The sequence below is a fragment of the Onychomys torridus genome, chromosome X (assembly GCF_903995425.1).
Source record: "Onychomys torridus chromosome X, mOncTor1.1, whole genome shotgun sequence".
Taxonomy (NCBI): Eukaryota; Metazoa; Chordata; class Mammalia; order Rodentia; family Cricetidae; genus Onychomys; species Onychomys torridus.
The window spans coordinates 30499348-30525974 of record NC_050466.1 but is presented as its reverse complement, the minus strand read 5'-3'; positions in this window follow the sequence as shown (position 1 = coordinate 30525974).

Here is a 26627-nt window from a genome sequence, read left to right as displayed (position 1 = left end):
TTCACTAGGGCAGAGTAGAGAGCAGGGATGTTCTAATAATGCTGCAGAAGTACATGCTCAGTGGTGAGAAAGAACAAAGGAGGATTTTATAAGGCCTTGAAAGGAGTGAATGTTTGTACCTGAGATTACATGAAATGGACACTTCAGATATAAACAAAAACATAGCAACAGTGATGTTTGTTAAGAAAAATTACCTGAAAAGGCTGAAAGGTCAATGGGAAGAGTCTGGGACAAAATGTCAGGGGTACTTTTGCCAATATTACATGGGATACTTAAAGTCATATTAAAGGACTTAAACATTGTTTTTGTAGGCAACAAGTAGCTCATGAATATTTCTGAGCAGAAATCAGGGCCTCATAGTGTACCCCTACCTATTTAAGAGATTGAGGCAGGAAGATGACAAGTTCAAGGACCCTTTGTGCAACACAGGAAAACTTAATGAGAACCTACCTCAAAATAGAAAGCAAAGACGAAGTTCAATGGCATAATATTTGTTCAGCATGCATGGGGGTTTCTTTCAATCTCCAGTACTGCAAAGAAAGAAAAAGAAAAAAAAGAGGGGGGAAACAGAGCACTAAATACTTTATGAAAGCTTAGTATCCTTTGAACAAGAAGATAAGAAGTAGGAAGAGAAGGAGAAGGCAAAATCAAGAGATGTTGAAGATGTGTAATTGCCTGATGTTACTCATGGTGGGCTTAGGAAGAGCATGAGGTATGATGATGACAAAAAAGTTTGACAATTGCAGCCCAGCTGACGGGAAAAATTATAATGTCACAAACAGGAAAAGAACACAAAAAGAGCAAAAGGTTTGGGAAGTATTCACAATGTGTTTGTTTGTTTGTTTTTAAATCAGCTCTGGAGAGGAGCACATTTTTAAAATTCCAAAGATTTATTTAAACTGCCCAGGGACTTTGCCAAAGTGAAGATTGACTCAGTAAGTGAAGAGCTGGTCTTGAGGTCTTACATTGATAATAAGCTCTGAGTAAGACAGTGGCATTACCCACTCTGAAGATGGCAAAATCAGTCCTTGTAAAAAGATTTTAATAGTATGCTATATGCTTGTCTAGAAGATATATCAAGAAATAACCTTGAGAACAACAGTAAACTACAAGTGTATGTACAAGGAAGTACGGTATAATGTCAGTCAGATACATTTTATTTTTATTTTTATTTTATTATTATTATTAATTATCATTATTACTATTATTATTGTTATTATGTGTTTTAATTTTATACATCAGCCATGGGTTCCCCTGTCCTCCCCCCTCCTGCCCCCACCCCCACCTACCCCCCATCCCCTCCCCTCTATTCCCATCTCCTCCAGGGCCAAGAATCCCCTGGGGACTCATTTAAACCTGGTGGATTCAGTACAGGCAGGTCCAGTCCCCTCCTTCCAGGCTGAGCAAAGTGTCCCTGTGTAAGCCCAAGGTTCCAAACAGCCAGCTCATGCACTAAGGACAGGTCCCGGTCCCACTGCCTGGGAGCCTCCCAAACAGATCAAGCTATTCAACTGTCTCACTTATCCAGAGGGCCTGATCAAGCTGGAGGCTCCACAGCCTTTGGTTCATAATTCATGTGCTTCCATTCATTTGGCTATTTGTCCCTGTGCTTTTTGCAATCTTGGATTCAACAATTCACGCTCTTGCAGTCCCTCCTCCTTCTCGACAGTTGGACACCTGGAGCTCTACCTGGGGCCTGGCTGAGGATCTCTGCATCCACTTCCATCATTTATTGGATGAGAGTTCCAAGAAGACTGCTAGGGTGTTTAGTCATCTGATCACCAGACTAGGTCAGATCGGGCCCTCGCTTGACCACTGCCAGCAGTCTACAGAGGATATATCATTGTGGATTTCTGGGGATCTCTCAAGCACTCTGCCAATTCCTGTTCTCATGTGGTCTTCATTTATCATGGTCTGTTATTCCTCGTTCTCCCTTTCTGTTCTTGATCCAGCTGGGATCTCCTGCTCCCCTAAGCTTTCTTTCCCTCAAATCTTGCCCTTCATTACTCCCACTGTCGTCTAGGTTGTTCATGACATCTTCTTCAATTTCTTTTTTCAGGGACTTAAAGCTTGACTTCTTCCTTTCCAATTTGGATTTTGTCAAATGCCTTTTCTGCATCTAGTGAGATGATCATGTGGTTTTTTTCTTTGAGTTTGTTTATATGATGTATTACATTGACGGACTTTTGTATGTTGAACCACCCTTGCATCCTTGGGATAAAGCATACTTGATCATGGTGGATAATTGTTTTGATGTGTTCTTGGAGTCTGTTTGCCAGAATTTTATTGAGTATTTTTGCATCAATGTACATGAGGGAGATCAGTCTCTAGTTCTCTTTCTTTGTTGCACGTTTGTTTGGTTTAGGAATCAGGGTAATTGTAGCCTCATAGAAGGAGTTTGGTAATATATCTTCTGCTTCTATTGTGTGGAACAATTTAAAGAGTATTGGTATTAAGCCTTCTTTGAAGATCTGGTACAATTTTGCAGTGAAACCATCTGGTCCAGGGCTTTTTTTGGTTGGGAGACTTTTAATGACTGATTCTATTTCCCTGATGCTTCAGAATTAACTTCACTATTTATTCAATTACAAGATACAATCAGGGAAAGGAGTCATCCTTTATATATAACTCACATCCAATCCCATACTGGTCTGCCAGGCCCTCTAGCACAAGGTAATGATGAGATTGATAAATTATTGATAGGAAATGTGCTGGAGGCCTCAGAATTTCATAAGAAACATCATGTCAATAGTAAAGGTTTAAAAAAGGATTTTTCCATAACCTGGCAACAAGCCAAGGAAATTGTAAAGAAATATCCTACTTGTTCCTTCTACAATCAGACACCATTACCAGCAGGATGTAACCCAAAGGGTACTCAGAGGAATGAAATCTGGCAGATGGATGTGTTTCACTTTGCAGAATTTGGAAAACTGAAATATGTACACCATACTATCGATACTTATTCAGGATTTCAATGGGCAACTGCTTTGAGTTCTGAAAAAGCTGATTCTGTAATCACTCATTTGCTAGAAATTATGGCCATCATGGGTATACCTGCGCAAATTAAAACTGACAATGCTCCACCATATGTCTCTATTAAAATGAAACAGTTTTTTGCTTATTATAATATAAAGCACATTACAGGTATACCACATAATCCTACAGGCCAAGCAGTTATAGAAAGATCCAACAGAACTCTAAAGGACATAATAAATAAACAGAAAGGGGTAACAAAACCCCCCAGAAATAGACTGCACAATGCCCTATTAACTTTGACTTTTCTCAATGCTAATGAGAAAGGAACAACAGCTGCAGAGAGACATTGGTTAGTAGAAAAAACAACAGAATTAAATCAGCCTATATACTTCAAGGATATGCTGACCTCAGAATGGAAACCAGGGTATGTGTTATGTTGGGGACGTGGTTTTGCTTTTGTTTCTGCAGGAGAAGATAAGCTGTGGGTACCATCAAAACTGATAAAGGTCCAATTTGAACAAGAGAGACCTCTTAATTAGAAGAGGTGATAGTTCATCAACCAACATGACCATCCAGTTTAAACTCATTTATACCATTAATACATGCTTTTTCATTTAATCAGATGTAACTTGCCAAAAGGGGACCTCCCCAAAAGTAGTCTTGGGGAAGGGTTTTTGTTTTTGTCTTTTAGGAGAATGAAGGCTAAGGAATCTGAAGAACACTGGACAAATGAGACAACTGAAGAAAAAGGACAAATCATCTGTCCCAGGAAAAAAGAGTAAAATGGCCTATTGGTATATCATCTACAAAATTTCATAAATCTTTCTAAATGTTTGTTTCTTCTCTTCTCTAAAAAATTAATACTCTTGGTCTTCTTGTAGTCCCAGTTCAATTAAAGCTTCAAGCTGATTTTGGAGTTGGAGAATGGCTCTCTCCTCCTTTAAACTCAAGTATGTTATTAAAAGGAAAATGAAAACTCCCTGTATCATACCAGAAGAAAGAGCCAATTTCTGACATGGGACAGGCGACAAACCAAATTAATTAAGGGACTATTCTATTACTAATCTCAATTCTTTGATTCTATTCTGATTCTTTAAATTTTTCATAAAGTATTAATTTTATATCAAAATTTACAAGATATATATATTAAACTTTGTTAAGATAATAATGGTCATATAGAGTACTAATTAATTCTAGAGAAAAGGCTTCGATTAGCTGCCTATACATGTCTTTGTGTTCGAGTCTCTTTTCAGTTTTCTGCAGGAAATCACGGCCAGGCCTAACTTCAACTGAAATCTCCAGGAAGAAGATAGGGCCCCACAACGACAATTCCATTTGGAAAATAATATCACTAAGCTGACAAACATCATCTACAGATCAGCTTTGGACTACAAAGTGCTTAGAGTAATTCTGAGATGGCTAGCTGAGATGATCCAGTTTCAAAGACTACTTGAATAAGGACTTGAGATAAACCCTGAACTTTGGCATTATGGATAACAAAGAATATAGTTACCTTTCCTAGAATTTGTCAATTAACCCAAAATTTTTCTTTTCAGAATAAAGATAACTTCGCCCATACCCAGCAGGAAGCAATTTTAAGAATACAATGCCCACATTCCCAAAGATGTGGTGTGGGGTGGGTGGTTTTTTTGGTCTTTTTATGGGTATTGGGTCTGGGATAGTTTTCATTGTTTAGGAGGGTTGGTTACAAGTTGTTAAGGGTTAGGAAAAGGGCTAGGCAAAAGGTGCTTGTTTAAAAAAATGAAAAAGACAATTACTAGTTTTAAATACTTTACATTCAATTGGATTGTTTTATATTGTATACAAATTATTATTATTGAGATTGAGATTGTTAGAATATACCATACACGTATTTCTAATCTTCCTTGAGATATTGTATTTATACCATTCATTTAACAGTGTAATGCAATTTGCTAACCCTTGACTGTTAGTATTACCAACTATTAGGATATATAGAAATGAAAATTAGTGGTTAGACATTACAATTGAACTTGCAGTCATATTAGGTGTGTTTTCAAGATCAAACAGATATATTTTAGATAGGCAGGTCATCTTCAAACCCTTCAGAGATCTACAGAATATGGCATTTAAAATGTTTTAATAACTTAAGAATTTTTCTTTTTTGCTATGACGATGAGACATGACGGCTCCTGGCAGTAGCAATCTACTTCAGAGAAAATATGGGCATGGAAGAAACTGCATATGGAGTTAACTTTCATTGTGGCAAAAGTTAGCCACTGGACAACAAAGTATCCTCGAATCAACTGCTGACAAACAGGACAGACAGGACATGAAACCAAGGACTACCAATTCTTGCCAAAACAAGTGTGGTTGTGGCTTTAACAAAAGGCATCTTCTGAAGCCAGGACAATATGGCACCATCCCTGAAGTGAGTGACCTTTGCAATCTGTGAAAGGTACCATGCCCTTTTCTTCGAAGGCAACTGAACAGGGCGTGGGCCAATGGCTTCTGATGTGCAATGGAACAGCAGATGAAACAGTTATTCTTGAAGAATAACTAAGCTCACCCCTCTCAATAGTAGATTGCCATTTAATAGAGGCATGTGGAGAAGAACAGGAGGCCAAGATGAAGCCACATATACACAGCCAAGAAAAATGGACAGCTGAATTGAAAAAACATCAATAATTTCCAGAATTTAAAATCCTGAATCATGACATGACACTAATGGAATTCAGGTGTTTCTGGTACATGGACTGCTCTCACCAAATGTGAGGTCAAACTGTTGACCTTGTATACATCTTAGTTCACAAAAGAGTCTGTCAGATACGCTAAGCCTATAGGCTGAAGATGATGCCCCAACACTGCAGATAAACCTCAGGTGACTATCCAGGCAGCTGACTGTTTCTGTCAACTCACATTTTTTTTTTTGGAAGCTGCTTGCATGCACTTCCTGTTTTTATTTTTTATTAGGTAGTATTATTTCCTTCTTGGGTCTCTGAGGGAGTTGAAGATCAGTTAGTTACAGTTATAATTATCTTTGTTAAGGATTTCAGAAAAACTCACTAAGAGCTGTGAGTGTATAAATTTGAAAGACGTTAAGACAGTTCCGTTGGCAATATAAGTTAGGATAAAAAGTAAATCAGGTACATTCTGGACTTACAAAAATAGGATAGATAATGGAATTATTTTCTCTGAATTTGTCAAATACAAATGGACTAGACATTGTTTAGGTATTTATTGTTTGTATATATGGTATATATAGTTGTTGTCCTTTTGTATATAGTTTTTCTTATATTAGTTATAACTTTTTCCTTTTTTTTTCTTTTTATTAAAATAGAAAATGGGAAATATAGTGATATTTTATTTGTACTGAAATGTGATTTTATTTGTATGTCAATAAAGTTGCCTTGAGGTCAGAGCAAGCCAGAGCAGAAGCTGAGCAGTAGTGGAGCACGCCTTTAATCCCAGCACTTGGGAGGCAGAGCTAGGCGGATCTCTGTGTGTTCAAGGACACAGCCAGCATGGCAGACACACGCCTTTAATCTCAATACCAACCATAGACGACCTGGAGGTCTGTACAAACAGGCAGTGACAAGGAGGTCATGTGGCTGGGTTTACAACCAATGAGAAAACAGAACAGAAAGTCTTTAAATAGACAGGACGCAGAGAAGTAGGTCTCTTGCGGAGAGGAAGAACCGCAGAAGCAGTGAAGGGTAAGGTTTTCTGCTCTTGCTCTGACCTCGTGGTTTTTAACTCTGCAATCGGTTCTGTGTTTCTTATTTAACAAGCCGGTTACATGTACAAGTGTTGTCTTCATTTTTTTATTTCCCTCTTCAGGTCTTGGACTGTTTCCCTTGCTTTTTCATGATTTTTTTCAAGGACTTATTGTTTTCTTCTGCTTTAATTGTCCTTTCCTCTAGTTTTTATAGCACTCTTCCCATTGTTTGTCTGTTCCTGTACTTTATTTTTTATTTCTTCTATATAAGGCTCTAGCCTCTTCATGATGTTACTTATAAGGTTGTTTTCTTCTTCTTCCATTCTGTGATGTTCAGGTCTAGCTATTGGAGAAGGGCTAGGTTCTGGTGATGCTGTATTGCTCTTTATTTTGTTGTATGTACTTCTGCCTTGACATCTGCCCATCTCCTCTTGTGTTCATTCTTGGTCTTATCAGTGTACTTGGTCCAGAGAGAGCTGACAGATTTAGGGAGCCTCTCTCTGGTCCAGATGGAAGCTCTGGGCCAGATGGGAGCACTGGTGCAGATGAGAATGCTGGCTGGATAGGAGCTGGGGGGGTTGGACTCTGAGTCTTGGAAAGTCCCTGTGGTGTCCTTATTTTGTCCAGATGGGAGCTCCTCTTGTCCAGATGGGAGTTCCTCTGGTCTCTGGTCTAGATGGGAGTTCCAGGGCTGGATGGAAGCTGGGGGCTGGTCTCTGATTCTCAGGAAGTGGGTGGGGTCTCCAGCAGATGGGTGTGGGGACAGGGTGTGGAGACTGAAGGGTCTGCCTGCAGTCTTGGAAAAGGGGAGCCTTCCCGCAGGGCCCGCTGATTGGCCAGAAACTGGGGCCAAGATGGGCAGTTCCTCCAGGGATGGCCTGTGTCCAGGGGTGGGACCCAGGGGCAGTTGCCTCTGACTATAACCCCAGGCACTCACCTCTGGTCCAGATGGGTGCTGGGGGTTGGTCTCTCCAGATACCTTTTAAATTAGCAGTTTTTTAAAAATGCTTTTCACCTTTCCCTACTAATAATCAATACATAGGTATGAAGACTCACTTTTCAGATTCACAAACATGGGCCTAAAATTTTTAATTTAGTTATTATTCTCTCTTTGCAATTGAGAACTGATAAATACCAAAGAGCTCTGATGCAGGTCAATATCTATGTTCACTAATTGAGATGGAGAACTGAGGAATTAATACTCCTTTAGAAATATTTTTAGAGAAGGGACATGCATAATTGATTCCAAGTTGCTCTTTACTGACATTCTCCATTCAGATTGATAATGAATTTAATCAAATGGAAAATAACAGGTTCTTGTAATTCTCAGAAAAACCTACAAACTGCATTTGTACAGCACCTTGTTACTTATCTATATGTAAATTCCTTTGTCAGCTCTACCACTTAGTACAATGTAATATAACTCAAATTGTTTAGTGATGTGGCATCCTTTCTAAAGATCTGGATCATCTGTAAAGATACAGATGGGTCATATTTAATGGAGAGGAAATGTACAATGAAATGACAGGAACATTTACCAATACACAACTTCTCAGGGAAATTATGGATTTTCATTTAACCAAGAAGTTGGCTTCTCTTCTATCCAAATGAAAGGACATCAAAACAGCCAGAATGCCTGCTGTGGAAATGCGTCTTTGAAATCTCTATTTTGTGCTCTTTCACGAGAATATCAAATCCTCCCTACACAGACACCTGCGAAGCTGGGACGTTAACTGCCAAGGAACTGCGTGACAAAAAAGCTGAATGAAAAGGGCAGGAAGAGGCTCCATGTGGATAAGCAAGCAAAGGCAGTGTGAGCCCCTTCTCAGGCGCACATTGAGAACTTGAAGGAGCAAATTCAGAGCCTTACAGGTGACATTTTCCCTGGCCCTTCATTTGCAGAAAGTCCCCTGCAAAGTCACAGCAGAGGCAGTGGCAGGAATGATGGGCCTGTCTCCAAAGCCCTTTCTGACAGCCTTCAGATTTGAAGTATTCAGAGTGGACTTAAAAATATCAAGCTACTCACCAGCCCATTCAGTTGCTCCCCAAGGGGGCCACCTTTCAAAGGAATAATTGGAGACCGGCTGAGAAAACAGTAGGCACTCAACAACTGCTATGAATGAATGAGTGAAATGAATGAATGTGTGAGGGAGTGAATGGAAAGCCCCAAACTCCAGAGCCTAAATCTGTAAATGACCAGGAAAGTGCCTTTCCTGAGGGAACTATTTCATCTAAATGTGACAATACTAATCTCTGGGCTCAGGTAGTTCATATGATGTATTTTCTCATCAAGTTGATTCACACTTAAAAAAGTAGTTTTTTTTTTCTTTTTTTTCCAGACAAGCCCCGTTACAAGAAGAAAAAAAAATGGATTACTTTTTCCTGTCCTCTTTCTGAGCCTTTGACTCTCTGGTTCAAATGAGAAGCTTGGCCTTCCTGTCTTTAGTCCAGTTTGGCAACACGCCAAGGCACATTTAGCTGCATTAGAATTGGTCTCAGTACACTAAAGCACTAAAGCCTATAACCATAGGAAAACTTGAGAGAGACCCAAGAGAGGAATGATGAATCCTCTTTGTCACCACCTAAACCTATGTCACTTGATTTTGTACAGTTTCTTTCCCCCTTTCTTTCTGTATACTGCAAATTTAAGCTATACATGATTTTACACATATACACATAGGGAAAAGATCATTATACTCAAACGCATTTTCAAATCTATCAGGTTCCATATAGACCTCTCTTTGTGCATTGTCCTCAGGGTGCTGAAAATGTACCTTTACCATAGTTTCATTTTGTAATACTTGTGCTCTTTTCAACCTTGGTCAGAGAAGAGTCTTTTTTAATAGATCATAATATAATTACATCATCTCTCCCTTCCTTTTCCTCCCTCCAAACACTCCCATATACCTCTCCCTGCTCCCCATCAAGTTCATGGTCTCTTCTTTCACTAATTGTCATTGTATACTCATTTGCACATGCATTTGTGTGCATATATGTATTCTTAAATATATACTTCTGATTCCATATAATGCTACTTGTAAGTATTTACATCTTTTTCATGAAAATGATTCACATTAACTACAAAAAACAGTAAATTACAGGTAACCCCTGGAAAAAAAACTATAGGATAAAAATTCCATCGAAAGAAATCAAGATAAGTTAAATCTATGCATTTCAAGACTTTTCCAAAAGTATAGGCTATTTTGATGCAAATATTTTTTATTTTGCTTTTTATTTGCTGTATTGGTTTAGGACATTTTGTTTGGTTTTGTGTTATTATTATGCTTTTGTTTTTATACAGTTTCTCACTGTGTATCCTTGTCTGGTCTGGAGCTCACTTATGTAGAGCAGGTTGGCCTTAAACTCACAGAGATCACCTGCCTTTGTGCCACTTCCCAAGTGCTAGGATTAAGGACTTGTATCACCAAGACTGGTTCAAAATAATAATTTTAAAATCTGACTTCCAAAAAGAATTATAAAAATGGCTTACATGTTTAATTATAAATGTGGACATCTGAGTGCAGAATGTAACCAAAGAAAAAGTTGAGGACATTTTTTTTATGTCCTTAAAAAAGAGTGTGGCTGACTGGAGAAAAAAATGTCAATGCAATAATACCTAAGGATGTTCTGCTGTACTCACAGACTGGGGCCTAACATGGTAGTCATCAGAGAGGCTTCATCCAGCAACTGGTGGAAGCAGATGCAGAGTCCCACAGCCAAACATTAGGCCAAGCTCTGGGAATCCTGCTGAAGACAGGAAGGATTTTAGGAGCTAGAGGGATCAGGGAAACCACAAAAAATGACCTATAGAATCAACTAACCTGGGCTCTGGGGCTCACAGAGATGAACTGGAAACCAGAGAGCCTGCACTCAACTGACCCAGAAATATTGCATATATGTTACAGTTGTGTAGCTTTGTCTTCTTGTGGGAATCTTCACAGTGGAAACGGGCTGTCTTTGACTCTAATCCTGGCTTTTGGTATGTTACTCCCCATACTGTGTCGCCTTGTCATACCTTGATACATGGGGAGGTGCTTAGTCTTAATGCAAATTGATATGTCGTGTCTTGTTGATATCCATGGGAGAGCTGTCCCTTCCTAAACAGAAACAGAGGAGGAGTGGATTTGGGAGTGGGAAGGAGACAAGGGAGGGGAAACTGTGGCAGGTATGTAAAACAAACAAACAGATAAAGAGTGTGGCAAACGTTTTGGCTTAAAGATCAATGCAGCTATATGATACAAGCAAGAAAACTATTCTTATCCACCAACTGAAGTTCAAATCTCAAAAGGAGAAAGTTAGTTAGGGGCAGTTGCTAAGAAAGGAGGCCCCAAGGAACTCAATGACTTTGGACAGGTTGTCTGAGGACCATCACGGTCAGTCTGGTACTCAAGTACCTCTTACCTCTGTCAGTTCCTTCACCCACTCAGGCTCAGACAAACTCTGCCCTTAGAGAAAACCCCTAGCTCACATTCACTCAGAACAGATTCTGATCAGCATTAAGAGACTCCTAGGAATTACTGAACTAGGGAGAAGCAGGCTTGATGGGGTCCCTCAAAGAGGAGGGAGGTACATGGTATGCTTCTGAACCTGGAGGACACAGGAGGTTCAGCTAAAGGAGACTGGCACCACAGGAGAGGGGTTTGGGCAGCTTGACTCCTCTCCTCTGGCCTCTTGGTCTGGCCATTTGTGCATGGTAGGACTGCGCCATCCCTGCTGAAAATAACTGTTACAGACAAGTACCAATTTTCCAGCTGTGCTAACAACAGCTAAGTGACGCAGTGGCCCAGGCAAGAAGGCTGCTCTGAGCTCAATCTCTGTCTTCAACACTGACAATTTGCTTACCTTCACATACACGAAGCATCAAAGGATTAGCTATTAAAAGTAAGGCATTTTTTCTCGCTCATTACAGCCAGCACTATAAAATGTCCTTAGATGCAAGGAGTCCTGTTTTCACCATTACTGGAGAAATCATTTCTGTTGTCTTTGGAAGAAAACGCAATTATTTTCCTTCCTGTCAGTGTTTCCCTACTCACCTAGAAATGAGAGCACCCTATTAAAATGGACTCATCTTCTTTTGAGTGAGGCCAGTGGAGGACCTTCTCTGACCTGGGGGTGGGATACTGATCCTTGAGTCCTCATGCTGGGAAGACAGGGTCACCAGGGACACAGGTAATTAGACAGCACTGAGTCACTGCCACTTGCAAGCTTGTCACAGGAAAAGGAAGCTTTGCAGAGAAGAAAGTGAATGCTTCAAGCAGAGGCCACCCCTTTCACCAGTTGCCAGAGCCCAGGTGGGTCTGATTGCCATGGGCTCCTTTGCCTGGTCCACTCCTGGACAGTTCAAACGCCGGTTTGTTCTGGGGTGGCACATGGGTTAGATCTGCCTAGCCACAGAGCTTGCCCAGAAAGACACCTGTAGCTCCACCTACACTAATGCTGAAATCTTGGCCTATGAGCAAAGTCCTCAGTCAGTGTGCCTCTGAAACAACATTTGTGATGGTGGCAGCTTACCATCCTGCACATTTCGCTCAGCTTTCATCTTGCCAGAGATGTCTCATTGCTTGACCCAGGCCTACCTCCTCTCTGTTCCCAAGAAAAGCTAGGTAACTAGTGTTGTTTTCTCAATGCAATCTCTCTCTCATAAACTCACTATCAGCATTCTAACATGACACATCAACACCATCTGGCATCATGAGCAATCGTATTACCACCCAAGATGGATATCCAGAATAGATGATCAAAGAGAGCCCCATCCTTCATGTGTGTGTCTCTCTCTCTCTTACACACACACACACACACACACATGAGGGTGTGTGTGTGTGTGTGTGTGTGTGTGTGTGTGTGTGTGTAAGAGAGAGAGAGAGAGAGAGAGAGAGAGAGAGAGAGAGAGAGATTCTTTTGATTAACCAATCTTCACCAACCCATATACCAACAGACTTTCACTAGACTCAGTTTTCCAAGAATGCTTCAACCCTGGTATCCCTAGAATAGGGAGAGAGTACAAGGGATGATGAGAAAAGGCCAGATATTACAAGTCTCAGAAAAATGGCTGACCACTTGACAAGCAGCACAAGCATGAATTCTAGAGTGACGGCCATGGTTTCTTCTCCCTCCATGGCCATTGGGATACCAGTTCAAGGCAGTTTTATTTTTATTTTTTTGAGTTAGCTTGTTGTCTTCATTGAATACAGCACAGCTTAGAGATTTTATTTCTGCCTCTGCTCATTGACTTTTGCCTTGTTACTGTTACTATGTTAGCATAGCAATGTGTTTCCTCATTTATGTTTTAAAAATCTTTTATTATGCCATAAATATTGTTTCAAAGCATGCACTATTGTGCAGTTTTTTGTTTTATACTATATGGTATAGGCTTAACATAAAGTAGATATTAAAAATAGATCATAGATGAGGGGGTAATTTCCAGGAGTATGAACACCTTACTAGTAGGCTACACTACTGAAAAGAAATGTCTTTTCCTTCTTTAACAATCATTAAGTGTCTATAGATTCTCAGAGATGCATGGAACTTGATAAGAACCATCTTTTTCCTCCATGAAAGACTAGTGGTGGGTTGAATTTTATTAAGTTAATGAATGATAGCTGCTTTTATTCCAACAGTTTAGTGGCCATGGCATGCTTGAAAATGTTCCAGAAAATTCCAACTCTTACTCACATTCTTCCATCATTTCTGCCCTCTTATCCACACATTTTTTCCAAAGACTTGGGTGGAGAGCTGTTAACAATAATATAGAGTTATAATTACTTTTATAACAGACCAAATGAAGGGTATAGACATTAAAACATTGGGACAAACTAAATATAAACTTCATGTTATATACTTAGTGAAGGTTAGATTTTAATATATGGGTTGGCAGTAGGAGGCTATGTACATATAAACAAAACTAAACCAGCACAGTGTATCTACTAAAGTGAAGGAATGAATTATCAATGTTTTATTATATCTGAGTAGATGCATTGATCAGTCTCTTCTTTGTGTTTTTTATAAATATTTTTATTTTATAATTAATTTAATTTTACATATCAGCCACAGATTCCACTGTCTTCCCTCCTCCCACATCCCAGCCTTCCCTCCCAATCCACCCCCCATTCCCACCTCCTCCAAGGCAAGGTCTCCCCTGGGCAGTCAGCCCAGCCTAGTAGATTCAGTTGAGGCAGGTCCAGTCCTCTACAACCTGCACCAAGGCTGAGCAAAGTATCTCAGCATAGACCCTAGGTTCCATAAAAGCAGCGCATGTACAAAGGACAGGTCCCAGTCCCACTGCCTGGGGGCCTCCTAAACAGTTCAAGCTTATCAACTGTCTCACTTATCCAGAGGGCCTGGTCTAGTTCCATGGGGCTTCCTCAGCTATTGGTTCACAGTTCATATGTTTCCTGTAGTTTGGTTATTTGTACTTGTGCTTTTTCCAGTCATGGTCTTGATATCTCTTGCTCATACAATCCCTCCTCTTTCTTGCTGGTTGGACTCCAGAAGCTTCACCTGGGGTTTGGCCATGGATCTCTGCATCTGCTTCCACCAGTCACTGGATGAGAGTTCTATCATGGCAGTTAGGGTGTTCAGCCAACCAATCACTAGAGTAGATCATCTCAGGTACTCTCTCGACCATTGCCAGTAGTCTATAGTGGAGGTATCTTTGTGGATTTCTGGGGACCTTTCTAGCACTCTGCTTCTTCCTATTCCCATGGGGTATTCATTTATCATGGTGTTTCTTTCCTTGTTCTCCTACTCTGTTCTGATTCAGCTGGGACCTCCCGCTCCCCTAAGCTTGCTATCCCCTGACCCTTGCCCTCCATTAACCTCTATCACCCCAAGTTTGCTCATGTACATCTCATATATTTCTTTGTTGCTGTGAGATTCCTGTGTCTTTCTTAGGGTCCTCTTTACTAGGTAGCCTCCCTAGTAAAGTTGCAGTCTGGTTATCCTTTGCTTTACATCTAGTATCCAGTTATGAGTAAGTACATACCATGTTTGTCTTTCTGAGTCAGGGTTACCTCACTGAGGATGATTTTTTTCTAGATCCATCCATTTGCCTGCAAAACTCATGATGTCATCGTTTTTCTCTGCTGAGTAGTTCTCCATTGTGTATATGTACCATATTCTATTTATCTATTGTTCGGTTGACGGGCATCTAGGTTGTTTCCAGGTTCTGGCTATTAAAAACAATGATGATATGAACATAGCTGAGCAAATGCCCTTGTGATATGATTGAGCATTCCTTGGGTATATGCCTAAGAGTGCTACAGCTGGGTCATGGGGGAAATGGATTCCAAATTTTCTAAGGAAGCGCTATATTGATTTCCAAAGTGGCTGTACAAGCTTGCATTCCCACCAGCAGTGGAGGAGAGTTCCCCTTGCTCCACATCCTCTCCAGCATAAACAGTCTTCTGTGTTTTTGATCTTAGCCACTCTGACAGGTATAATGTGGTATCTCAGAGTCATTTTGATTTGCATTTCCCAGATAATTAGGGATGTTGAACAATTCCTTAAATGTCTTTCAGCCATTTGAACTTCTTCTGTGGAGAATTCTCTGTTTAGTTCTATAGCCCATTTCTTAATTTGACTGTTGGGCATTTTGATGTCTAATTTCTTGAGTTCTTTATATATTCTGGAGATCATCCCTCTGTCAGATGTGGGGTTGGTGAAGACCTTTTCCCATTCTGTAGGCTGTCACTTTGTTTTGTTGACCATGTCCTTTGCTCTACAAAAGCTTCTCAGTTTCAACAGGTACCATCGATTGATTGTTTCTTTCTGTGTCTGTGCCTAAAATATTATGTTCTGGACAGCAGTTGAGAAATGGTCCTTTTGCAGTTTTTAATGTAGTTATATTGGGAAATGAATTATTTGAAAGATCTGGGATGGAATAAAAGTAGCAGTGAGCAAATGAAATGTTATTTATTATATGATATTTTGTCTGTGTTCTTACAAATAAAGCTTGCTTGGAGTCAGAAGGCAGAACTAGACACTAGTTAGTTCACCATAGAGGTCTCAACAACTATAGAGAGAGGACGACTATAGAGAATGCTGGCCGGAAAGGAACTGGGGGGCTGGACTCTGAGTCTCGGGAAGTCCCTGATGTCTCCTTATTTTGTCCAGATGGGAACTCCTCTTGTCCAGATGGGAGTTCTTCTGGTCTCTTGTCCAGATGGGAGTTCCAGAGCAGGATGAGAGCTGGGGGCTGGTCTCTGAGTCTCAGGAAGTGGCTGGGGTCTCCGGCAAATGGGTGTGGGGGCAGGGTGTGGAGACTGCAGTGTCTGCCTGCAGTCTTGGAAAAGGGGAGCCTTCCCACAGGGCCCGCTGATTGGCAGGCAACTGGGGCCAAGTTGGTCAGGTCCTCCAGAGGTGGCCTGTGTCCAGCAGTGGGACCCAGGAGCAGTTGCCTCTCTCGGTGACATATAGATTAACAGAAATGAGCTGAGTTGAAAGTATGAGAGTTAGTCAGTAGTTAGCCTGAGCTAATGACTTGGCAGATTTAATTAATATAAGCCTCTGTGTGTTTACTTGGGTCTGAGTGGCTGTAGACAGGGTAGGACACAGGAAAATCTTCTGATTACAAAACAGAGATATATTTTAGATAGACAGGTAGTCTTCAAACATTTCAGAGATGTACAAAATATGTCATTTAAGATGTTTTAATACCATAAGGGTTTTTTTTTTTATGAGAATGAGATGTGTCTGCTCTTATCAGCACCAATCTACTTCAGAGAAGAGAATGCTCATTAAAGAAACGCCATATGGCTTCCATTTTTCTTTGTAGAAAATGTTAGCCACTAGGCAAGAAAGTGCCCTTGCCCCTATTGCTGACTGTGTGCTGTCCAATTTGGATAAGCATGACACAAAATAATGTAAATGCCGAACTTTGCAAAGACAAGGTAGGCCAGGCCTTCAAAAATCCTGCTTCACAGATAAGTCTGTCAGATATTCTAGGACTGCACGCTGAATATGGATGCCCTATTATTGCAGGGGAACATTGGGTAATGGTCTAGGCAGCCAACTGTTTCTATTATTTTTTAATTTTGGAAATTGTTTGCTCTGCACTTCTTTACTCTAGCTAGAGCGATAAGACAACATAAGGAGATCAAGGGGATACAAATTGGAAAGGAAGAAGTCAAACTTTCACTATTTGCAGGGGATATAATAGTATACATAAATAACCCCAAAAATTCTACCAAAGAACTCCTATAGCTGATAAACTCCTTCAGTAATGTGGCAGGATACAAGATTAACTCAAATAAATCAGTAGCCTTCCTATATACAAATGATAAATGGGCTGATAAAAAATCAGTGCAACATCACCCTTTACAATAGCCACAAATAACATAAAATATCTTTGGGTAACTCTAAGCAAGTGAAAGACCTATATGATAAGAAGTTTAAGTCTCTGAAGAAAGCAATTGAAGAAGATATCAGAAATGGAAAGATCCCCTAAGCTCATTGATAGGTAGGATTAACATAGTAAAAATGGCAATCTTACCAAAAGCAATCTACAGATTCAATGCAATCCCCATTAAAATCCCAACACAATTCTTCACAGACCTGAAATAACAATACTCAATTTCATATGGAAAAATAAAACAACAAGGATAGCTACATGAATCCTGTAGACACCTTTTAATCCCAGCACTTGGGAGGCAGAGGCAGGTGAATCTCTGTGAGTTTGAGGCCAGTCTGGTCTACAAAGCGAGTTCCAGGAAAGGCACAAAGCTACACAGAGAAACCCTGTCTCAAAAACACAAAAAAGAAAAAAATCCTGTAGAATAATGCAACTTCTATAGGCATCATGAACCCTGACCTCAAGCTCTACTACAGAGCTCTATAATAATAAAAATATGTTGGAATTGGCATAAAAACCAACACGTGGACTAATGAAATCCAATTGAAGACCCTGATATTAATTTGCACACCTACAGACACCTGATTTATGACAAAGAAGCTAAACTGTACAATGGATAAAAGAAAGCATCTTCAACAAATGGTGCTGGCATAACTGGATGTAAACATGTAGAAGATTGCAAATAAATCCATATCTGTTATCATGCACAAAACTCAAGTCCAAGTAGATCAAAGACCTCAACATAAATCTAGATACACTGAACTTAATAAAAGAGAAAGTAGGCAGTAGTCTTAAACATATTGGTACAGGAGACTACTTCCTAAATATATTACCAGTAGCACAGACACTGAGAGGAACAATGAATAAATGGGACTTCCCGAACCTGAGAAGCTTTTGTATGGCAAAAAACATGGTCAGTAAGACAAAATGACAGCCTACAGAATGGGAAAATTTCTTCACCAACCCCACATCTGACAGAGAGCTGATCTCCAAAATATATTTAGAATTCAAGAAACTAGAAATACTGAACAATCCAATTAAAAAAATGTGTTACAGTGCTAAAGAGAGAACTCTCAACAGAAGAATCTCTAATGGCTGAAAGACATTTAAGAAATTGCTCAACATCTTTAGTCATCAGGGAAATGCAAATCAAATTGACTCTGAGATACCATCTTACACCTGTCAGAATCACAATGATAAAAAACACTGATGACACCTTATGTTGGAGAGGATGTGGACCAAGGGTCCTTCACTGTTGGTGGAAGTGAAAACTTTTATAGCCGCTTTGGAAATCAGTATGGTGATTTCTCAGAAAATTGTGATTCAGTCTACCTTAAGACCCAGTTATACCACTCTTGGGCATATACCCAAGGAATACTCAATCATACCACAAGGACACATGCTCAACTGTCTTCATAGCAGCATTGTTAGTAATAGCTAGAACCTGGAAACAACCTAGATGCCCCTCAAACAAAGAATGGATAAAGAAAATATGGCACATATATCCAATGAAGTTCTACTCATCAGTGAAATATAATGATATTATGAAATTTGCAGGCAAATGAAGAAAATATCATCCTGAGTGAGGTAACCCAGACTCAGAAGGACAAACATGGTGTGTAGTCACTCATAAGTGGATACTAGATGTAAAGCAAAGGATAACCAGAATATAACCCACAGCTCTAGAGAAGCTAGCTAACAAGGAGGATGCAAAGAGGGATGCATAGATCACCCTGGGAATGAGAAATAGATGAGAGATATCATGAGCAAATTGGGGGTGAGGGAGTAATAGAGGGCAAGGGATGGGGGGTGAGAACATAAGGAAATGGGAGGTTTGAGCTGGAACAGGGACAGGGTGGGAGAGCAAGGAAAGAGATACCATGATAAATGAAGACATCATGAGAATAGGGAGAAACGGTGCTAGGGAAGTTCCCAGGCATCCATAAGAATGACCCCACCTTAGACTAATAGCAATAGTTGAGAGGGTGCCTGTACTGGCCTACTCCGATAATCAGATTGGTGAATACTCTGTCATCATAGAGCCTTCATCCAGTATCTGATGGAAGCAGATGTGGAGATCCACAGCTAGGTGCCAGGACAATCTCCAGGAGTCCAATTGAGGAGAGAGAGGATGGATTGTATGAGCAAGGGACATCGAGATCATGATGGGAAAATACACAGAGGCAGCCAGCCAAACTAGTGGAAACACATGAACGGTGGACCAATAGCTGTGGAGCTCTCATGGTACCAAGACAGTTGTTCAGCTTGAACTGTTTAGGGGGCCTCTAGGCAGTGGGATCAGAATATGTCCCTGGTGCATGAGCCAGCTTTTTGGAGCCCAGTGCCTATGGTAGGACACCTTGTGCAGCCTTGGTGCAGGCAGGAGTGTCTTGGACCTGCCTTAATTGAATGTACCAGGCTCTGCTCACGCCCCATGGGAGACCTTGCCTTGGAGGATGTGAAAATAGGGTTAGGTTGGGGAGGAAGGCTGGGGGGTGGAGGAGGGAGGAGAGGGAGATCTATGGTTGGTATGCAAAATGAATAGAAAATTTCTTAACAATAAAAAGGAATGGGTAATCAAAAATAAAGGAAGATTAAATATATAAATAATAAACAAAAAACTTTAAAGAGAACCAAATTGTCAAATGGGTGATGATTTTTTTTTACAATGACTTTAAATAAATCTAAAGAAAAAAAATACTGTCACAAATCATGATCTAAAGACATGGGTATGTTGAAGGGAAAACAATGAAAAAAACCATACCATACAAATACTAATCAAATGATAGCTCATCTATATCATTATTTGAAAAGTAAAGGACAAAAAAAAAAAAACCAAACCAAACCAACCAACAAACAAAATAACATCATCATCAAAAATACAAAAAAAAAAAAAACAAAACCAAAAAACCAGCAACAAACAAACTGAAACACCACCATATGAGAGAAGAATTACATCTCCATAACAGATTTATTTAATGAAACAATGAAGCTGATAACACTGTACAGTTATGAAACTAAGGAAAATTTTCAAGATACAGAAAATGGAAGTATATATTGCTGGGCATTATGGCACACAACTGCAGTCTCAGGATCCTGACAATATGATATGTCAATCGCTGGAGAATCTTAGTTGATGAACTCGTTTACTAATAAGCTGTCATTTACATGTGGAGATTATCCTAGGTTTCCTAGGAGACTTTCCTAGGAGGAACATGGTATTAAGGACAGTATGGGCTACACAGCAAGTTCAAGGCATCACTACAAAATAAAGCCCTGTGTCAAAAAAAGAAAGAAGGAAACCAAAGCACAGCAAAGATAGGAAAGAAAATAGGAAAAGAAAAGGAGGGTACTTTGATATGTGTAGGTTAGCCCAGCATGCACAAGGCCATGGGTCCTACGCCCAGCACTAAAACATTAAAAATTTCAAAGTTTAAACTTACTGTAGCAAAGATGACATTTTACGGGTGAAATTTTAACACAATTTATCTTGATTATTGACAGGCCACCCCAGCAAAATTAATCATTTATGATTTAGAAAATGCAATTAACCAGCACTAATGGACATAAATTGAATTCTGCAGATAATCATCAGAGAATACCAATTATTCTCATGCATACACAAGACATTTACAAATATTGATTATACTAAAGGGTAAAGGAAGTCAAGTTTGCAGAGAATTGGTATCTAAACCATAATTAAGTTAGATGTCAATAATGAAAAAGACAGATTTTAAATTTCTTCCATTTGAAAATAGAAAAGCCAAACTATAATTCAAGGAATATTTTTTAAGGTAACAATGGAAAATTTGAAATGTAATAACTAAACAATGAAATGAATTTTTTGTACATGAAAAACTTAGATTTACTTAAACTGCTATTTAGGAGAAAATAGCATAAAAACCTTCAAATTTTATTTGAAAATTAATATTTCTCAAAATTAATACATAGAACATCCAATATAAGAAATTTGGATAAGGCTGGCCCAAAAGATGGCTCAGATTTTAGGAGTATTTGCTTTAGTTTGACTCCCAGCACCAACACGACCACTCACAACCACCATTAACTCCAGATTCAGCAGAATTCAATGCCCTCCTCTAACCTCTATGGACCCCAGATGCACACTGCACAGACATGCAGGAAAAACACTCATTCACAGAAATTTTCAAAACAAATTTTACAAAGGAAAAATCAAATTCTCTCTCTCTCTCTCTCTCTCTCTCTCTCTCTCTATTTTGTTGTTGTTGTTTTTCGAGACAGGGTTTCTCTGTGTAGCTTTGCACCTTTCCTGGAACTCACTTGGTAGCCCAGGCTGCCCTCGTATTCACTGAGATCTGCCAGGCTCTGCCTCCCGAGTGCTGGGATTACAGGCATGCGCCGCCGCTGCCGCTGCCGCTGCTGCCACCACCACCCAGCTGAAAAATCAATTTTTCAAAACTATGTTTTGAGAAACCCTGTATCCAAAATAATAAAATTTTCTACTCACTCCACATAGCACCCACAGATCCTCCCTCCTCCCTTCTCCCACCCCCAGACCTCTCTCCCAATCCACCCCACATCCCCACATCCCCCAAATCAAGGTTTCCCATGGGGAGTCAGCAAAGCCCAGTACACTGAACCTAGGCAGGTCGAAGCTCCTTCTCACTGCACCAAGGCTGCGAGGCATCACACCACAGGCACCAGATTCCCAGAAGCCTGCCCATGTACCAGGGACAGATCCTGATTCCCCTGCCTGGGTGTCAAGGACCAAGATGTCAGGAACCAAACATGAACCATGGAAAACTTCTAGCTAGGCTAGAGAACAAATTATAAGACCACTGCCCTCCCCCTGAGTAGTAACACCTGTTTACTAACTGGAGGCTCCCAAAGATAAGAAGATATTCCACAGTCAGGTGCCATGACAACTAAACTTAAAGAAACTCCATGGTCAGGTAGCCTAGCAACAGAACAAATGGCCCCTGACCAGTGACCTTAGCCAACATCTTGCAGTTGCACAATCTGCACATCTTGCACGTTCCATATCCCTTCCCCTTCCCTCCTTTTTGACCCCTCCCCTTCTATGCTATATAAGCCTTGAGGAGGAAAATAAAATTTGCAGCTTGATCAGAATCCTGTCTTGCTGTCATCCCTTTGTGTCCCCTATTTCTTTCATTGGCTCCCACAGGTGGGTCGCCCCCCACCTTGAAACCCCACTGGCCCAAACTGTTTGAGCCAAAGTACCATGTAGACAAATTTCTAAACTGTCTTATTAAATAAGAAACACAGAGCCAAATACAGAGGTGTAAGCCGTAGAGATCAGAGAAATAGCTGCCAACTAGCCTTAGCTCATCATCTCACTGTAGTTTCCCAAGAGAGCTTCTTCCTGTTTAACCTGCACCTTTATTGCCTCCCTTTTCTGCCTTCTCATTGGCTCTAAGCCAAGCCACATAACTTCCTTGTCACTGAATGTCTATACCAACTTCCAGGTCTTCATGGTTGGTACTGGGATTAAAGGCATTTGTCACCATCCTTGGCTTTGTCCTTGAACACACAGAGACTCTGCCAGCCATGTGATCGGATTAAGGGCATGTGCCACCACCACCTGTCTTCTGTTTATGGCTCACTATGACCTCTGATCTCCAGGCAAACTTTATTAACATACAAATAAAATATCACATTTCAGCACAAATAAAATATCACCACATAAAGCTTTCTTTATGTCAATTCTACTCCAGTCAGTAAAATGATTTTTTTTCAAATATTAAAGACATCAATCAAGGAAACAAAAGAGGTAAAAGGATATACAAACTGCAAAGTAGGCATATGTTGGGGAAAATCTTACTTAAAAGATAGAAGAATTTGTAATTCTAGAAATGAAAAGAGTGGTATTATTAAACATAGAGCATATATTAAAGAGATAATAAAGCCCAGGAGGGTGATACTTGCCTGTAATCCCAGGACTCAAGAGGCTAAGGCACAAGAATCAAGAGTTTAATGCCTGGGCTACCAAAGCAAAATCATATTTAAAAATAATAGTATGATAAGAACAATCTTATGTCAAAATTAAGCTAATAGACAAACTTCTCATCACATATAGATTATGAAAATATATAAAAACTATATGATCTTATACTTCTAATAACTATTAATATATTTAATGCATTGAATAAGATTCTTTCCACAAGAAAAATTCTGGATGTGAATGTTTCTGCTAACTTTTTGTGTGAAAATATGTGATCAGGTTGTTCTTACATTAAAACTTTCAGAAACCAAAATGGAGAATTTTCTGTAATTCAGTCCATGGAATTATTATAAAATTACTATTCAAGCTAAAAAAATGTGAAAAGGGAACTCATAAACTATTCCCACTCATAATCTTGATTTTTCTTTTGGTTATTTGAGAAAGGATTTCTTTGTGTAGTTTTGGTCCCTGTCCTGGATCTTGCTCTGTAGACTGGGCTGGCCTCAAACTCACAGAGATCTTCCTGGCTCTGCCTCCTGGGTGCTGGGATTAAAGGTATGCACCACTGATGTCCAGCCATAATCTTGATTTTTAAAAATCTTAACATTAAAAATAATTACCTAATATAAAAACATAAAATATAAATACACAGTGACTGATCTGAATTTATCTCAAGAAGTTAAGAGTTAGCCTTGGAAAATAAATAGTTATAACTGATCATACTAACATACTGAATGAAAGAAAGATAATGACCTCAAGTTCACAGCTGAAAATACATTTGATCCATGTAATGATTAATGTTAATTGTCAGTTTGAAAAATTTAAAATCGCCTAGGAGATAGGCCTCAGAGCAAGCCTGCAGGGGGCTATTTTGGCTGCAGTAACTGAAGGGGGTAGGCATGCTATCTATTCCCTCTGCTGGAGTCCCAGACTGGATAATGGAGAAAGGAAGCAGCAGCATTGCTCTCACTGCTCTTTACTTCCTGGTTATAGATGGAATAGAGCCTGATGCTTCAATTTCTTGTTACCTTGACTTCCCTACCATGATGGATTTGGGCTGTGATACAGAATAAACCCTTACTCCCTTTACATTGCTTTTGTTAGGATATTTTATAGCAAAGGGTAAGAGAAATTGAGTAAATCTCAACAGCAAGCAATTCATGATGTAAACTTTTATCAAATTAATTTCAGAAGAAAAATTTCCTATTACGACTTAATATGTCTAGCAATGTCCTAAAATATTTTCATATGTTAGAGGAAAATCGTTTAAACTATTACCTTAATGCCAAGTGTGGTGAGGTATACCTGTAACCCTAGCACTTGAAAGATGCAGAAAACTAACAAATTTCAAGATATCTTGGCCAAAATAAAGAGGCCCTGTCACCCAAAGAGTAAAAACATTGTGTTCTATATTAAAATTAATACAGTATTGTTTAGTATAGAAGTATTGAACAACCTCTGGAAAGTTTTGGTATTTGCAATATCAAATAAGAAAGTAAAGGTACATGAGTTAAAACTGAATGCTGAAGATGTAGCTTTGTGCTTATATATCATGCACAGTGGTCTTGGTTCATCCTCAGCACAGAAAAAAAAGTAAAATGAAATAAAATAAAAGCAAACCATAAGTTCTCTAAGAATGATCATGGTAAAATACTTATAAGGTGAGAAAATGGAAAATTACAAAAACTCACATTACATATTCAAACATATAATTGCAATAGGTAGCCTATGTTTGTGAGTAAGAAGTCGTAACATACAGAAAGGAACTTTTTTCATATGTGAATCCACATATCTGCAGAAATTATTTTCTACATTTGGAAGTAGTATAATATTACTTTAACTCACAATCAACTGAGTAAATTCAGAAAGGATGATGTGTATATTTGCCATTCCCTATGGTTAGCAGGTGGAAAATACTTTGCAGGAGAGAAATTCCACATATAATAATGGCGATGACTAGCTGTGATAAATAGAAACAGATCACTAGGGCTACAGTGGATCTGAGTAAAGAAGTACGTTGATAACATTCTTAGCCTCCACTGTTGTACATGTTCCCTTCCTCTGTCAATCTAGTTCTTAGTGACATCCCCAGAATTTAGAAACCTACTTGCTTTGTAACTCAATAAATGTATTTTTCTTTTTCTTTTTAACATTGAGTTTTTTAAATTGCCCCCTCCCATCTCTTTTTTTATAATTTAATTTAAATTTACCTATCAGCCATGGGTTCCCCTGTCCTCCCCCCTCCCGCCCCTGCATTCCCCCCAGCCCATCCCCCATTCCCATCTCCTCCAGGGCCAAGACTCCCCTGGGGATTCAATTCAACCTGGTGGATTCAGTACAGGCAGGTCCAGTCCCCTCCTTCCAGGTTGAGCAAAGTGTCCTTGTGTAAGCCCAAGGTTCCAAACAGCCAGCTCATGCACTAAGGACAGGTCCCGGTTGCACTGCCTGGGTGCCTCCCAAACAGTTCAAGCTATTCAACTGTCTCACTTATCCAGAGGGCCTGATCCAGTTGGGGGCTCCTCAGCTTTTGGTTCATAATTGTAAAAGATTCATACTTTGATCACTTCTTTAGACTTCATTCTCATTGAAAATCCTCACGTACAGATAAAATTAATAAAACTTGTATGCTTTCCCACTTGTTAATCAGTACTTGAACAAAGAATGAAATTGGATTTTTCTCACAATATTTAAAATTTAATTCTAAAGTATGTCTTTAAATGAGATAAAGTTCATAAATTTTCATGTAAAATGTTCAGAGTTTTTTTCTGATATAAAGGTAAAATATTTTTGCAGTTCTGGGTATCAAATCTTAGGCACAGTTCATGCCTGTCAAATGCTTTTCCACTGAGTTATAGCCTCTGTCCACAGGATTTATTTAACACAGAACAAAATATATTCTGTATACAATAACATATAACACGGGCAGTATATTCAATATACAAACTTATGTTTATCTGAAGACACCATAAATACAAACCACAGCTAGGAAGGAGGCACTTGCAAGACATTTAACCAGCACAACATTAGTATTGAGAATATACAATCAATACATGCAATTCAAGAAATCAATGACAATCCGATAAAATGGACACATGATTGGAAAAGGGTTTAATAAAATTAATGGCAAAGTTTCCAAAAATCGTATAAAATTGTGCATAAACTTTAGATGGATAAAGCTGTTGGAGGACTATAGACCATGACTACAATGGCATGCTTCTTTAAACATCAGGCTTTAGAAGTCTCAAGGTATCAATTGCTGAAGAGCATGTGAATGGAAATGAACAGAAACGCTTTGGAAAACAAATGTTATCATCTGAAGTTAAACATTCTTCTTCCTCTAGCTTCTCATTCTCCTTATAATCTGGCTGTTTTCTCTATGCTCTGCTCTTGATTATCTCACTGTGTTTCCTCCCTTCTCTACATCCTGCTCTCCTCCCCTATCTTACAGATAGTCCTGGCTTGTCAGTCTGCTGGCCATGTTCAGTACACTTCTTTCTCTCTCCTCTGGAATCTTCCAGATACCTCTGCCTGTTTTCTCTATCATATCCATAACAAAACCCTCCACTTAACCATTGGAAAAAAAATATTCTTCTATAACAGTCACTGTCCTTAATATACACCATTGAGAATCTCTTGTGTATATCCTCCAGGAAGCATTCAAAGAC